The following is a 15606-nucleotide window of genomic DNA, read 5'->3' as shown; positions in this document are numbered from 1 at the left end:
TCTACTACCATCCTCCTCTCTTCGAAAAGGGGAGCCTGCTCCTCCACTCCTCTTCATGTAACTGCCATGGTTCGGTCCTTATTCTCTCCCTTGCCAGGGAGCCTGGGCTCCTTCATTTCTCCCGGAGTAACTGGAATGGCTATTCCATCTCAAGCTTTCTTCTGTCGAGATTGACTAGCTAGCTGCAGCTCTCCTTCGTTCATCCTTCTTACGGTCACGGCAGCCGGGAACATCCCTCTGTGGAGGCCTGACAAAGTTCCAGGAGGCTTCTTAGATCAAGGCTGCCAGGTTCTGCACTTGATCTTGCAAATTATTGAATTGCTCCACTGTTATTGGAGGTTGTGGGACTGGCTCAGGCCTTGAGCCGATCGGTACTGATTCATTGGCTATGTCATCAACGGCAGGATCTTGCTCAATTTCTTCTGCAACTTCCTCTTGGTGATTCTCCGGTGGCCGAGAACTTGATGGTTGTCCTCCCTTCTTTGAATATGTTCTGGTAGCTTTCGTCATTCTCCCTCCAATCATATTGAAAATACTGGGATGGCTTATAGTAAGTTTCCCACGGACGGTGCCACTGTTGTTGCTCGGTTCCAAATCGTACGAACCTGCACAACACAGATTAGAAGCCGACCCGGAGGGGACTCCAAGGCCAGGCTTCGATGCTTAAGTCAGATCCAAAGGAATTCATTCCATTTCTAGATTTTAGTTGATTGAGAGTCTTACCTGTAGGGATGGCTAGGCACTCCTTATATAGAATATGTGAACCTTCTCGATTGGTCCAGAAGCTCTCCCAAGCGTCTGCGTGCCTTCTCCTTATAAGCCAGACTGACTTGCGTGGGTGTTGATCTGTCCGGAGCCATAACGGTTAACTCAACTTGAGTTAACCATTCCCAACGGCCGACCTGACCATGGTTAGATCCTCTAACAGTTAACTTGACCAAGGCCGACCTTGGTTAGGTAACTTGGGAATCAAGTAACCCTTATCTGACTATAGTTTTAATAACTCAGGGTTAAGAAACCGCCTGACCCTGGTTAGCCGTCCTGAGTGATAATCAAGTGGGAAACTCTCTTAGGAGTAGATCAACAAGTCGTGGGGCTTTGGGAGGTTGAGGACTCTAGCTCGAATCATTTAATACTAGGGTGCTCGACCACATGATCATTAACCGGTCAAAGAGCGTATATGGTATATTATGACCGTTCGACCACCTGACCATTGACTGGTCAATAAGCATATATCATGTAGCTTCTTTTATTATTAAGATTTCTCGCTCTATGTTCGACGAATTTGTCCTCTCACTAAGTATGGTATCTTAACCACAAAATCTGCAGCATCTTTCTTGGTTAAGGATTTAGGTCTTAATTCCTTATCTGGTCCCAGGATGGCTGCTAGCCCATGGTGGATGTTTTTGTGAATGCTACACATCCAAGTATCCAACTAATGCTAGACTTTCGAATTAGTAGATACATGAAATTTATCTCTTTGCTTTCTGCAAAAATTAATCAGAAGCTGATTGGCATATTTTATTTTCTTGTAAAAAAAAAAAATTAAGTCGCAGAGGGTTTTCGGTTTCAGAATTGAGATACTTAGGTCCCGATTGATTTTATTTCTGTTGCTTATGTGTTTAGAAAAAATAGAAATGATTTTTTTTTTCCATTTCTATGATAATAAACGATTTTTGGAATTGCAAAAAGGTGTTTGCTTTTCTGTTTTCCGAAACGCTTTCAACAGTGTAGTCAGGTTCAAGACACAAGTGAAGGCACGACATTGGAGTGCAAGTATGCTTCGTGGAGATGAGCTTCAGAAGGATGAAGGCAGTCCAGAATTATGAGCTTCGCACGACCAAGTTGGAGTCACTGTTTTTGGATAGTGAGTTGTTTCAACAATGGATTGTGGTTGGGGTAAGTCAAGTGAAGTATTAGGTTTCACAATTTTTACCCCTTCCACTTGTTTCTAGAAACAAAAAAATGTGTTTGACTTATTTCTCCTTTCCTGTTTCCAGACACAGAAATATGCATACATTTCTATTTATAGTTCGAAAAACAAGTGAAACGAAACAGAAAAATCAACCAATTTTTGGGGTGTTTTTCCGTAAAAAAAAAAATGGAAAAACACGTTTATGAAAAAAAAATCAAACGGACCCGTAATAGTGATTCCCTTTTAAATCTATTTTTATCTTTAAAATCACTTGTGATCCTATTTATTGTTCATTATTGATGCAATTAGTCTTTATTTTAATTGGCTTCATAAAAACCAAGTACTTTGAAGAAGTTTTCTTCAAATCCGGTTACTGTTTTACAAAAATGTGGCCAATAGATCTCCAATTTTTTCCAACTCCTTCCCCATCTCTTCCCTTCTCTCCTTTGGATAGTGATACTTTAACATTTCTCAATTCCACTGCTTTGCCTACCACAGGCCATTCAATCATTATTTTGTATGGAATTTTTTTGGCAAAGTAACATGGCCATGGAACTGTGCTCTAAGATATTAGCTGTTTTATTAACTACTATAATCCATTTTTTCTTAAGAAAATCTCGAGAAGTTGCAGGCCTAGTTCATCATCCATCTAGGAAAGCACTATGAATGCTCTTTCTTTCTTTCTTTCTTTCTTTCTTTCTTTTTTTTTTTTTTAATAATTTGATGGGAAAAGAATTTGTCAGGGTAAATTTGCGCCACCTTGACTCCATGTGCCTATCTCTCTCCTCCCTCCTATGAAATAGTATATCTTTACCCCCTATTGTGATAGGAGATTGATAACCACAGGGAAGTTCTCAAGTAAGCTACATGGTGAGAGAGATAATTCAATCCCTACTTTTATTTAAGGAAAAAGAATATTATCCAATCATGTGACTCTTACGTTAAGAGCGAAGAGTGCCCAAAATTACCACCCATCCCCTATGAAATCAAAATTTTCATCCATGTTAATGCCCTTACGTACGTACTCAGGACAATCTCTTTCTTTTTATTTATTTTATTTTTAATAAAAAAATTAAAAAAAAAAAGAGTTTTCCTTCACGAGACAAAGAAGTTCACCACTCTATCCTAAGATGTATAAATAACTATAGAGTTTTAGTGTCTTCCCAAAATACTCTTCCGATACCCCACGTGCATCTCACACCCCACATTTAATGGGAATAGTGAAGTGGGTGTGGGGAAACTCAATTCAAACCAAAAAATAAAATAGGAAAAAAAAATCATATTTGGCTGATGTTTTCTATGCTCAGACACATAGGAATAAAATGACCACGCTACCCCTTCACCCTGTATGCTGAAAATAGTCCTGGATCCATTGGCATTGCGCTGATGTAGACAAAATCAGAATGGTACGTTCTTTCTCCAAAATTATAATAATAATAATAATAATATATATATATATATATATTTTTTTTATTTTTTTACTATTATTATTATTGTTATTGAGATGCAAGCTAAAGTTATCTTATCCAATTCCCGGGGAATCATGTGATGCCAACTTTTAAGTGTTGTCGTCAGTCATAAATACGAGAGCGTCAGACATCCTACATCACCAAACTTACGGAAGCACATTAAATACACGAGGGCTGTCTGCTAAGTGGCTACATGCGAATCTCTCGGTGGAGTTGGTTGGTGGAGTTCTTTTATTTATTTATTTATTTACTTTTGGATACAAGAGTTTGTCGGTGGAATTGGTTGTGTATTAAATTTACTATATTGACTATGGACAAACTTCAAATCCAACCAAATTAAAAGTAATATCACATTTTTAATGCACAACCAACCGACAACACTCCCTCCACCCCCTTTTGAAAATGCAATCCTAAATGATTAAATGATTAGAAGATTGGGAAAATAAAAAAACAAATAATGTACATACATTTATAAGATTTGATAAAATTATTTATATCTTAAGTGAGATAAGATTTTATTTTGCTATTAAAGGAGAAAAAGGTTATAACATTCGTTTTCACACCATCTTTTTTTTTTTAATCTACCTGATAGATATGATATTTTATTGAGGAGAGAGAGACTCTAGCAAACGTTAGCCTTCACTACGCTCTCACATAGAATTCATTTAAAAAAAAAAATTGTAATTCTCCATCAAGTCCAAAATCCCAATTAGTCTATGATGGCATTTAAGTAAATTTATATTGTCAATAGTCTTTCAGAAGCTGAATACTTATGCCTTGCATGATGAATGAAGAGCATGCACGCCCAGTTGGCCATTGACAAATGCTTTGTACGTCTTTAATTTCTTTGGACTTTCTCGGTTTCTTTCGGGAGATTTAGGTAATAAAGTTGTGGGTGAGGATCAAGTACTGTCGGCCATATATTTAGCAATACCACGTGTTGCTACTGGTCACTCTCACTCTTATCTCTTTTTGAAAAAGAAATTATCAAGTTGCTATTGGTGTAATTAAAGCTAACCATCAGCTGTAAATGAGTAATGGCCAATGCTTTTTCACTGATAAAAGAGGTTCAAAAGTTATGGTTGGGAACATAGGAATTACCCATGCATGGACGTACGCCGCCATGTATTTTCTTTTGTAAAAGCAAAAACAATGCGAGTCTAGGGGCACTGCACTCCTTGCACTACAATTTTTATTTTGTTTTGTAAGGATCCACACTAGGTTCCATAGGACCCAAAAGGGTCAAACAAGGGATCCAAAAAGGGTCAAAACAATACTACAAGGGGTCAGCAAGGGATTTCATTGGGCCACACCTTTTACTAACATTAATCTACTACTATTATATCAAGATGTGTGAAAATCGTCTACAACTGCTGCATTGGTGCAATGAACATCGAGTGGTTGGAAATTCTTGGGGCATGTGTCCATATGCTCTCAACAGTCTAATGCTCATCGCACCTCACCACTCACTACAGAGGATGTAGACTCGGGATAGAATAATTGAACCAATGAGCGAGAAGCCCATCCATGGATTGTAAGGTTATTTAGAAACAAATGGAATAAGTGACACTATGCAGACACTCTAGTGAAATGCAATTTTATTTTTATTATTATTATTTATCTATTTAGGGGTGATACTATGTAGGGTATAATACTCTAGCTCAGTACTAACAATTATATACAAAAGTAACAATTTAAGTCACTTGCGATCTGCAATGAAAGATGCTAGACCATTTCCAAAAGTGGTACCAAATATCAGTTTTACAAAATAACAATCACTATTTGCTATCAAAAAAATTTCTCGAAATAGGGGTTCCCACTTCATATTTACCCTAGGTTCCTACTAGAATTGCTCACTCACCTTTTATTGAATATTTAGCTTTGCATCTTTTATGGTTTAGAATTTCCAAAATATTTTTTCTTACATTTTCCTTCTGCTTTATTTTTAGTTTGCCCTTTGGCAAGGTTAAATTGATATCAAATTGGCACATAAGGAAGGGTTGTGAGTACCTAGCACTAAGGCACCCTTTAGTTGGATTTTATTTCAATTTGTTCCATATGTTCCTAAATAGCTTCCTTCAAAAGAGTTTTCGCTTCCTCGGTGAATGTCTTAGTAGAAGATATGATTTCTTGGAACTGAGGTTTATTGGTTTTAAGTAGGTACGTAACTGAATGAGAAATTTCTTTACTTGTTCCATTTCTAACGAATCTAGATACCATTTCGTTCCAGTATGAATAGTAACTATTTGTTCTTCCACCGTGAGAGGGCTGATTGGGATTGTTTGAGCAATTCACGCAATCGTTGACCTCTTGCCAATTGATTCTGAGTAACTTTATCAAGATCAGAAGCGAATTGTGCAAAGGTTTCTAACTCTACAAATTGAGCTAGTTCCAATTTTAATTTTCCAGCTACTTGTTTCATGGCTTTAATTTGAGCTACAGATCCTACTCTGGAAACGAAAATACTCACATTAATAGCAGACCGAATTCCAGCATTAAATAGATCAGCGCAGATAAGAATATTTGTCCATCAATAATGGAAATTACATTAGTAGGAATATAAGCCGAAAGATTTCTTAAAATAAGCAACAAAACTGCCTTTTTGTTGGATTAATTAAAAATTTTCAAGAATAAGAATTTATTTGTTAATTCAATCTTAAAAACATATTTCTCTTTATCTATGGTCGTCTCCATGGTCGTCTTGTTCTTCCTTCATGGAACCGAAAGGAAGGGCCAAGTTAGGTAGGGTCCACAATGGTTATTTACAAAAGAGTTGAGCAGGGCCTACAAGTGCTGCTTAGTCATGAATCGATGGGAGCAGCGGCAAATGCAATGGTGGTAAGGAGGTTTTGGGATGTATGTTGGATTCATAATGTTTGCCAGTGAATGGAATAGATGTTAAATAGAGAATTCACTTCCTTAATAGGGTGAATATATTGAGAGAGATATGTGATTGTAATTAGACAAAATTTTGAGCTTGGTGGCATGTTTCTTAAATAATTTATAAAAGAATTAAAAATACTAAGGAAAGAGAAAAAAACCACTTAGTCACATGGCTCCTACACCAGTGCATGAGCCAATGAGAGTGTGTGTTGGAGTATCAATATGGATGGGATATTTCTTAATTTTATGGGGACGGAGTGGTAATTTCATGGGCTCTTGAGTCTGAGAGCAAGAACCACGCGACCAAGTAATGTTATTTTTTCCCAAAATATTATTATTCATTAATAATCATATTTTATAAGATTTTATGAACGTGAACTTGCATCCAATCAATGATCAAGATCCTTTGTATAATTTATTTCGATGTAATAGTTTGGTGGCAATATTTTCCATGCCCATATGTCCTTTATATGAAATTGTGAAGTGGCATAGTACCCACCACCCGGCGAAATATAAAATTTCACACATAGTGATGCCACTATTTGCGCTCATTGACCCCCACTCTAGTGCAGGAGCCACACAAACAGGAAAAATTCACTGAAATAGAATGCGTTGACACTGTTAATACAAAGGGAAAGAGATCACATGCATTGCAATGAAAGGCAAAAATGTTACAAAGTTTTTAGTGTCTTGTGATATGAGACATGTAGGGGGATAGCTTCTTGGCATTGTGTGACATATAAATGACCGTGCAAAAAACCTTTGGGAATATCCAGTCCCTTAGATCTCACCTACTTAATCTTTACCATCATTTGAAATCTCTTTAACCAAATGAGAACATTCTGGATCAACTTAATGACTTGAATAATCAAATATTCTGACTCTTGAAGGCAAAGAAAATATTTTGGATGCAAAAATCTCGCCAACTCTATATTTCAGACAAGGGTGTTCCATGAGCCCTGACATTTTTCTTGTCATTGTGGAATGTCTATCTCATCTACTCCAAGCCTACTATAACCTCAACTGTTTCAAAGGAATTAAAATTTTCAGAAAAACCCAAGAAGTCACACATCTTTTCTTTACCCATGATATCTTACTCATCTGCCGTGTAACCTTGAGTGATGTTGAAACCTTGCTCTCAGTCCTCCATCTCTTTGAAAACCCTGAGGCCAACAAATCAATTTCTCCAAGAGTGAGATATTCTTTATTAGCAACTCATCATCACATGTCAAGCAATCCATCAACTGTCTCCTAGGAGGCAAGGAAATGAATGATTTATCTAAGCACTTAGGATCTCTTCTTTTCTTACTTAGATCTAAGCACCAAACACTTCCCCCTTTAATCCATATAATCAAGATTAACTGATTGGAAAAGAGGCTCTTATCTCTGTTAGGAAATTATTATCGAATGATCTTTCCTTCATAGACCTTAGAACACATAATATTTAAACAGAGTTGTAACAATCAATGAACAGGAAATAGGGAGGCTTTTAGGGACTAAAAGCATACCCGTAATGTGGTTTGGGAAGCCACCACAAGCTTTCAGGTTGCTCCCACTGAAAAATTGGTCCCACGAACAAAGTCACACAAATTAGCCCTCTAGGGTCTTCTGTAGTCTCCCACAGGGATTTCTCCCATAGCTCTATGAGGAAACTGTGTTCTAACATTATGTGACTGTAGGGACTATAAATACTACTTAAAGTAGTCCACCCAACCCTAACTACTCCCACAATAGGTGGGTTGAGCCTATCCCTCTAAGTGGGCCGAACCACCATGCGTCCAATAGATCACCCACATTAGTGTAGCCTACATAACCCAACATTCTCTCACTTGGGCAACACTAATACAGTATCTTTCCATTGAATTCTAGTCATAGATACCCATAGCTAAAACCCCCACATGAAACTTTGATTTAAACAACTTACCCTTCATATTGAACAATAGTAGAATACACCCCTCAATATAGGAAATGCATCTACATACTATCACAAACACAAGAAACTCACTATCCAAATCACATGAGATAAAGACAAGGAAACTGTGTTGTATACATGTGATCACATAAATGTGTTTCCATATAGGTCCTTTCCCTGATGAGAGATCAGCCTACTTTGAATTACCTCATAGGTAGAAACTTTGATATTAACCAATATCTTAGCAAACCACCATAACCCGAGGTTAATACCTTTACTTTGACAAACCACCTGTGGTAAACCACCACTTATTTGGATTTAGGCTAAATATGCCATAAATCTTAAACTTCAATAAAATACTACCATTTACCATTACCTTTGGCTAAATACCGCTTATTACCATGAACTTTGACTGAATACAGTCAATTACCTTGACTTACCGTTAGTTACTTTTGCTTACAGCCAATTACTTTGGCTAAGCACTACCAATAAACTGTAGTAAGTACCGCCTATGGACTATGGTAAATGCCACCTTTAAACTTTGGTTATTACCACTATGATATCTTTGATTAAATGAGATCATAAAACTCCCACTTAACAAGCATATGTAAATGGATAGTCGAAAATCCATATTCGATCTGGGTTTGAATTCATTTAAGGGTATCCGTATTCGAAAAATGCATATCCGGAAACTATCCGAATCCGTCCGAAAACTAAGCGGATATGAATATGATAATTCTAGTTTCCAGTCGATTATTATTCGATTCGTTTAGCTATCCGGTGGTAAAGAATATCCGTATATGTTTCTTCCATTATAATATTAAGTAAATATATTGATTTTTTTTTACATAATAACAGTGTAGAAATATGTGATACTAAATACTAATATATGTTAATTTTTTTCCCTTTTTTTTTTAAAGAATGATATATACCAATCTAAAGGCTTGATTTAGGGATTTATTGTAGACCATAGGATGAAAGAAACCTAACACCTAATCCAACATTCCAATTTTCAACTGAGTAAAAAGGCAAAAACCCTAAAAGATCTCGACTCTCATAGTCATTCTCCCTATCGGCCATCAGTCCATCTCCAAGACTCCAACTCAAAGCGGCAAACCCGCTACGACTCAATAGGTACTCTCGACTCTCACTCTTATTCAAGCTTTAGGACTCTCGACTCTCGATTCTCGTTCTCGACTCTCAGTCTCTCACTCTCGTTCTCGCATCTCAAACCGGCAAAGCCACTCCGGCTCTGCTACCTTGCGACTTCGGCGCCAGCTCTACTGCTTCAGTGCTTCTCATCGTCATAGGGAGAAAAAAAAAAACCCTAAAACGCACAAGTTAGTACTGAACAGAAAGACTTGGCGCTGAACTTCAGATACTCGAAAGGACCTCAACAATCTAATCACTTGGTGACCCCAAGCTTTTGGGTGTCTTCTGTTTTGCTGTTCCATCAAGTTAACTACCTTGTTTTTCCCTGGTTTTGTTGTTTCTGTTTAACCCTGAACCCCTGATTACCTTGTTCTTTCTCTAGGGGTTTAAGCACTGTCCAGGCTTATCTATGCATCGCCCATTCTAATCAGGTTTTCTTAAATGATACAATTGGTGCATTGGAATTGGGATTTTATTGTCCCTTCTTTTTGTTTTTCAAGGAAAGTGGTATTGATTCAATGTTGCCTACTATGCTTGTGATGGGATGTTTATGGCACAACTTCTATAGTCTTTAATGGGAATCTGTGTTTGGCATAGTTCTCTTTTTCTATAATTAGAATTTTGGGCTAGGGTTGGTTATAGTTTAATCATTCTTTTTATTTTTTATTTTTTTTAATTTCAGAGTAATCTACTTTTATATTCGATTAGGTTTTTCAAGTTGCAGTGTAAGTTCTAGGTTCCCTCCCCCACCTCTCTCTCTAAGTCAGAGAAATCAATCGATGCAAAGATATCCTAATTACTGAAATTGCAAGTTGATGTCTTTCAAAAAAAGGAAAAAACTTGGATAAATCTATATCTTCCTCTGGATTTTTTTCTTTTTCATTTTCATAAGAAATCAAAGACAGAGATCTAAAGAGGGCAGAACGAGAGTGGCTCATTTACTTGAGGAAAGAAGGAGGCCCTATGTGAGAGAGAGAGAGAGAGAGAGACCAGACTCTTATGTTCAAGAAAAACGAAGAAGATAAAAGAAAAAATTAGTTCCTTCCAACAGTTGCTTATGCATTGAGATTTGAGAATTGAGAAGTTGGAAGCAGATCAAAATTTATTATTTTCCACTCTTCCTCTTCAATTTCTTCTTCTTTCTTTTGGTCTTCCAACTACTTTGCTACTCATCCACTTCAATTTCTTCTTTCTTCTTGTCTTTGTTTACTTTGCCAGGTCAAAGTCGGATTAAAATAATTTAAGTCTGCTCAGATTCTCCTCAGTGTTGCAGGTAAAAACAAACTCACCAAAGTATAGGCTCGAATTCTCGGATTCGAATATTTGGTATCCGTTTGTTAAACAGATTGGATCAGATAATATCCGATTACCATTTAAGTAAACGAATTTGAATTTAATAGTGTTATTTGATCGGATAAAGGGATCGAATTCAAATAGTGGAGCATCAAAGGGATTCGAATTCAGATAGGATCCTATTCGAGCCGAATTCAATCCATTTACATCCCTAATGTCAAAAACATGACTATTGAGCATTGTTACTAGCTGCATATTTGTCCATAAACTTTGATGGCATCACCTTTGGGTAAATGTCACATTTATCTTAAGAAAACATAAAATTGAATTGAATGTACCACTTTGGTGGTTCCATCCATTCCTGTCATGTTTTCCTTATTGGAGATGTATATATGTACAATGTGTTTCTTACACAACCAATGAAATAAAAACAAATGAAACATAAAATTGTACATAAAAAATTCAGAAAACAAAATTAAGGATAAAAAATCATTCTAAGCTTCAAAATCATTATAGAATTTAATATGGTAGCAAAATTGTTCCTATTTCCCTTCAGTTTTACTTTGATCATCAAGAGAAACTGATTTGGGTTCCCTGAGAGATAAAACTAGATCAAATAACTTTAAAAAAATCTCAGGTATGACATGTACACACCAAATAATAGGTTAGAAAATGTAATATGTCCATCTAGTAAATAAACTACACAAGAGTCACAACCGTAACTACATTCATATCTTTTGAGTTAAGAATGCACCGAGCCTCTTCAAATAAATATACTGTGAAAATACGAATACTTTTATCACCTCCGGGCTTAGGAGCCTATAGGTTACTGTCCTTCTATACATGTATTTTCTTTAACTTAGATGATATCACCTTTGGGCAAATGTCACCAACTTTGTTGCGCTTGGAAATACTATAAAAAAATAAGATATGCCACTTTAGTGGATTCCACCCAATCCTTTCATAGTTTCCTAGAAATGTATTATGCACCATAGCATGTGCAGAAGCTCATACCTAGTTCAATTCTAGTATATCTATTCATTTTAAGGTGTTTTAAGCATGACATGCAAGTACAGAATGACATGAATATGAATTTTCTGCATATTTTAGTCATAAATAATTTTTTAATATCATGGTAATAACAAACCAATGCAAAACCTTAAAAATTAGTTCTAAAACATCTAAAAGTGGGTTTCAAAATAAATTAGTCATTTTGCATTAAAAGCAGCCTATTATTCTATCACAAGTAACATCCTCCCACTAGCAACCTAGTATACTGAAATTATCCTCCCGCTAACAACTTAGTGTACTGAATTTATCCTCCCACTGGTTGAGCCACATAAAACAACTTAAGCTCCATAATTCTATCCTCCCACTTGATTCGACCAATCAAACTAATTCATTTATTGGAACAAAAATTCTTTTATATTTCAAATACACCAAAACTTGTTCACATAGGCCCAAAATTAAAGAAAACTAAATATTTTATCAATTAATATTCATAAACAGGTTTTCAAAAACAATGGCAGTGTTTGAGAACTTGGTATTGAATTGATCAAAACCGATACTAATCCAACCCAACCAATCCAAATTAATTCAATCAGATTGTAAAAATAACTCATGAATTAAACCTATAACCAATGGTCATAGTCATGTAACACCCATCCACCTTATTACCATTGATTAATGTTCAATATCTTTTAGGAAAAAACTCTTTCCTTTAAAAGCATAATACCAAACTTTTGATTTGGTTTTCTTAGTATAGAAATCTAAATCCTTGAGGCACATGTAAACCTCAATATCCTAAAGCAACTTTTAAAGACATCCAATTTAATGGTTCAACTCAAGGAAGAATAATCCATTCAACATACAATTAAAGCATGTATTTATCCTAAGCATGTAATAGCAATGAAATTAAAAGCAATATTACATCACTAACTATCAAACATAACCAGAGTGTCAACCGTAACTACATTCTCAACCTTTAGGCTTGGAATGCACTGGTCCAATCAAAAACTACAATGATTGCGGGAGCTCTCTTCTAGGTTAAGGTATGCCTATGGTATACTTACATTTATGCTTATCTTTGATAATGTCACCTTCGAGTGAGCATTACCTAATTTATGCCGAAAATTTTGTGTCTCTTTGAAATAAGACAAAAACTTTGAATTGTAGACTCATTGCAGTAACCTTAAATTTTACCACTTTGGTGGCTTTCATTCATTCCACTATAAGAGCTTGCAACTACACTTGGCAGTTTAAATTTATGGATTAAGTTCATCACACAGTATACAAGCATAGGCAATCAAAATAATTACAAGTAAAATTAAAATCTTATACCAAACCACAACTACATTTTACTGCTAGAATGCAAGCCATGATACATCAAGGTTCTGATTAAATTCACTGATTTAACAATGGGTAACAAAATATGTCAAAAGTGTCCACCTATGCAAATTTTCCACTGGTCTAGTTTGGGTTGCTTTGATACCACTTGGTAGGAAATTATTACCGAAAGATCTTCCCTTAATAGACCTTAGAACACACTATTTAAATAGATTTGTCATATACAATGAACAGAAAATAAGGAGGCTTTTAGGGACTATAACCATACTTGTATGTAGTTTGGGAAGCCTCCATGGGTTATTACAATGTTTCCACTATGCCACTCTGATGAGTCCCAAGAACAAACCTCTAGGGTCTTCTACAATCTCGCACAGCTTTGTGAGAAAGTTGTGTTCTATTATGTGAATGAAGGGACCATAGAAACTACTTATAGTAGTCCACCCAGCCCTAACTACTCCCACAATAGGTGGGCTGGGCCTATCCCTCTAAGTGGGTCGAACCACCATAAGCCCAATGGATCACCCATATTAGTCTAACCCATAAAATCCAACACTAATAACCTGGCTCACAAACATGGAACGAGGTGAAGTTAATGTTAGGTACCTATCTTGAAATCCTAAATGAGATTAGAGGCTATGGTGACAATGTTCATCATGACTCCACAAGCTGTAAGACCTACAAGAACTCCACCATTAGGGAATGTTGCCCATGCACCAAAGGTAAAGATGGCAAGCTTCCTATATGTTGAGGTTAGGAATCAATCAATGAGTCAATAGCCATATGTATTACAAAAGGCTAGGATTTGTGAGAAGGTGTAGATGAGGAAGTCATAGTACCACTTGAGTAGGTGAAAAATGTCAGGTAGTGTGATGGTGGGGATGGCAGTGATGGTAACACTCCTCCTAATGCAACCCAAGATGGTATTTGATCTTTGAGGAAGAGATCTATTCACCGCTCATCATCATAGGAGAGATGTGGGTTCACGGGAGCAGAGGTGCCAGCAATGGAATGATCTCCAGTTTTTTTGTGAGAGTTTGACAGATGACTATCAATAATTTATAGAGACCATCTTCGAGGATCAAGGCAATAGGAATGAAAACTTGTAGTTCAAATACAAAGTTAGTGTGTAATGGATGAAGAAAATATCAAAAAATCAATTAAGAGTTAGAGCTAGACCTAAAATAACCATAGAAGTGGTGAGGAAGGACACGTATAGATTAGATATGGAATCTTGTATGGCTATGAATAGAACTGATTAGAGAAATAGGATCCATGTAACTAACTCTATTTAGTTGGAATAAAGATGAATTGAGTTGAGTTTACCATGTAAACTTGTAAGATTTGGGAGCTGCTAGAGGGAAGATCTGCAGGATAACAATCACCCTTTTTAGTTTCAATGAGAGGCCACATGATACCACATTAGAGAATTGATCCAACTAAAATAGAAATGTTTGTGAGGTAAGGACAGATCATCCCAGTTCCAACATCTGTAGCAACAAAATTGAAGTAGATGCTTCTATCAAATGCTTTGAGTTCGAATGTAGGGAAGTTTGAGAATCCACGACCATCCCCTCCAATAAAGAACCATTAGAAGAATGCCCACAAGAAACTGAATGAGAAGAACTTGCTGAACTTCTTGACTTGCTTTTTAGCTAATTTTGCTCCTTGAGTGTGAAAGTTGTTGATAAGCTGTGTAGTTGGAGTACCACTCAGATAGACCAGTTTATAGTCTATGACCATAATCTTCTGAAAGAGAAACCACAGAGAAGAGACCAAGGAAACTAACAACAAAGAGAAACCCAATTATCCATCCCAAAGATGGGTTCTTAATGTTTCGTTCTTTGTTGATTTCTTTTGATTGTTTAGTAATAGCGTTCCTCATTGCAAAGATGTAACTCTCAAAACCACCGCTAAAGGAAATACCGGAGGAAGCAATGACACAATTTTAAATGACGATATTCTCTTTCCTGATAAAAGTGTGCTTGAGCAACCTATATTTCTCCAATAACTTATTCCATGTCTTAATGAAGATGAACCCAAAAAACCTAGCACCGACATTGAGGGAAGATATGATCCCAGTGGTGAAGTTAAGCTTCACAACAATGATGCTGAACTAAACACTCAAAACGAAGCTAACCACGAAGGCCCAGATGGTCAACTGCTCCTTCCATGGTGGAACTGCCTTGGTATCAAAGGCCTGTTTGATTGAAAAGGGTTTTGTTTCCTCCACATTCTGCTGTGGCTCTTGACCATCCTCGATGGTTTGTATCATTGTGGATATGAAAGATCTTCCTTGGTATCTGGGTTTTCAAGCTTTGTATTCCCTACAAATAGGTTTTGGGGTTTTTAATGAGAAATATTGAAAAGAGGATATCACTATGATTATACGTGATTTCTTCAAAACAGATAAGGGGTCTGGGGATATGAAAAGGGTTTTGTTTCCTCCACATTCTGCTGTGGCTCTTGACCATCCTCGATGGTTTGTATCATTGTGGATATGAAAGATCTTCCTTGGTATCTGGGTTTTCAAGCTTTGTATTCCCTACAAATAGGTTTTGGGGTTTTTAATGAGAAATATTGAAAAGAGGATATCACTATGATTATACGTGATTTCTTCAAAACAGATAAGGGGTCTG

General features: G+C 36.5%; 1 pseudogene; it reads right to left on the bottom strand.

Moving 5' to 3' along the window:
- Positions 1 to 270: 270 nt before the first annotated feature.
- On the bottom strand, positions 271 to 15242 carry LOC122079123 (annotated as a pseudogene).
- Positions 15243 to 15606: the final 364 nt, after the last annotated feature.

This window comes from Macadamia integrifolia, chromosome 1 (genome assembly GCF_013358625.1).
Source record: "Macadamia integrifolia cultivar HAES 741 chromosome 1, SCU_Mint_v3, whole genome shotgun sequence".
Lineage (NCBI taxonomy): Eukaryota > Viridiplantae > Streptophyta > Magnoliopsida > Proteales > Proteaceae > Macadamia > Macadamia integrifolia.
The sequence above is the reverse complement of the archived record's forward strand: the minus strand, read 5'-3'. Positions and strand labels throughout refer to the sequence as shown.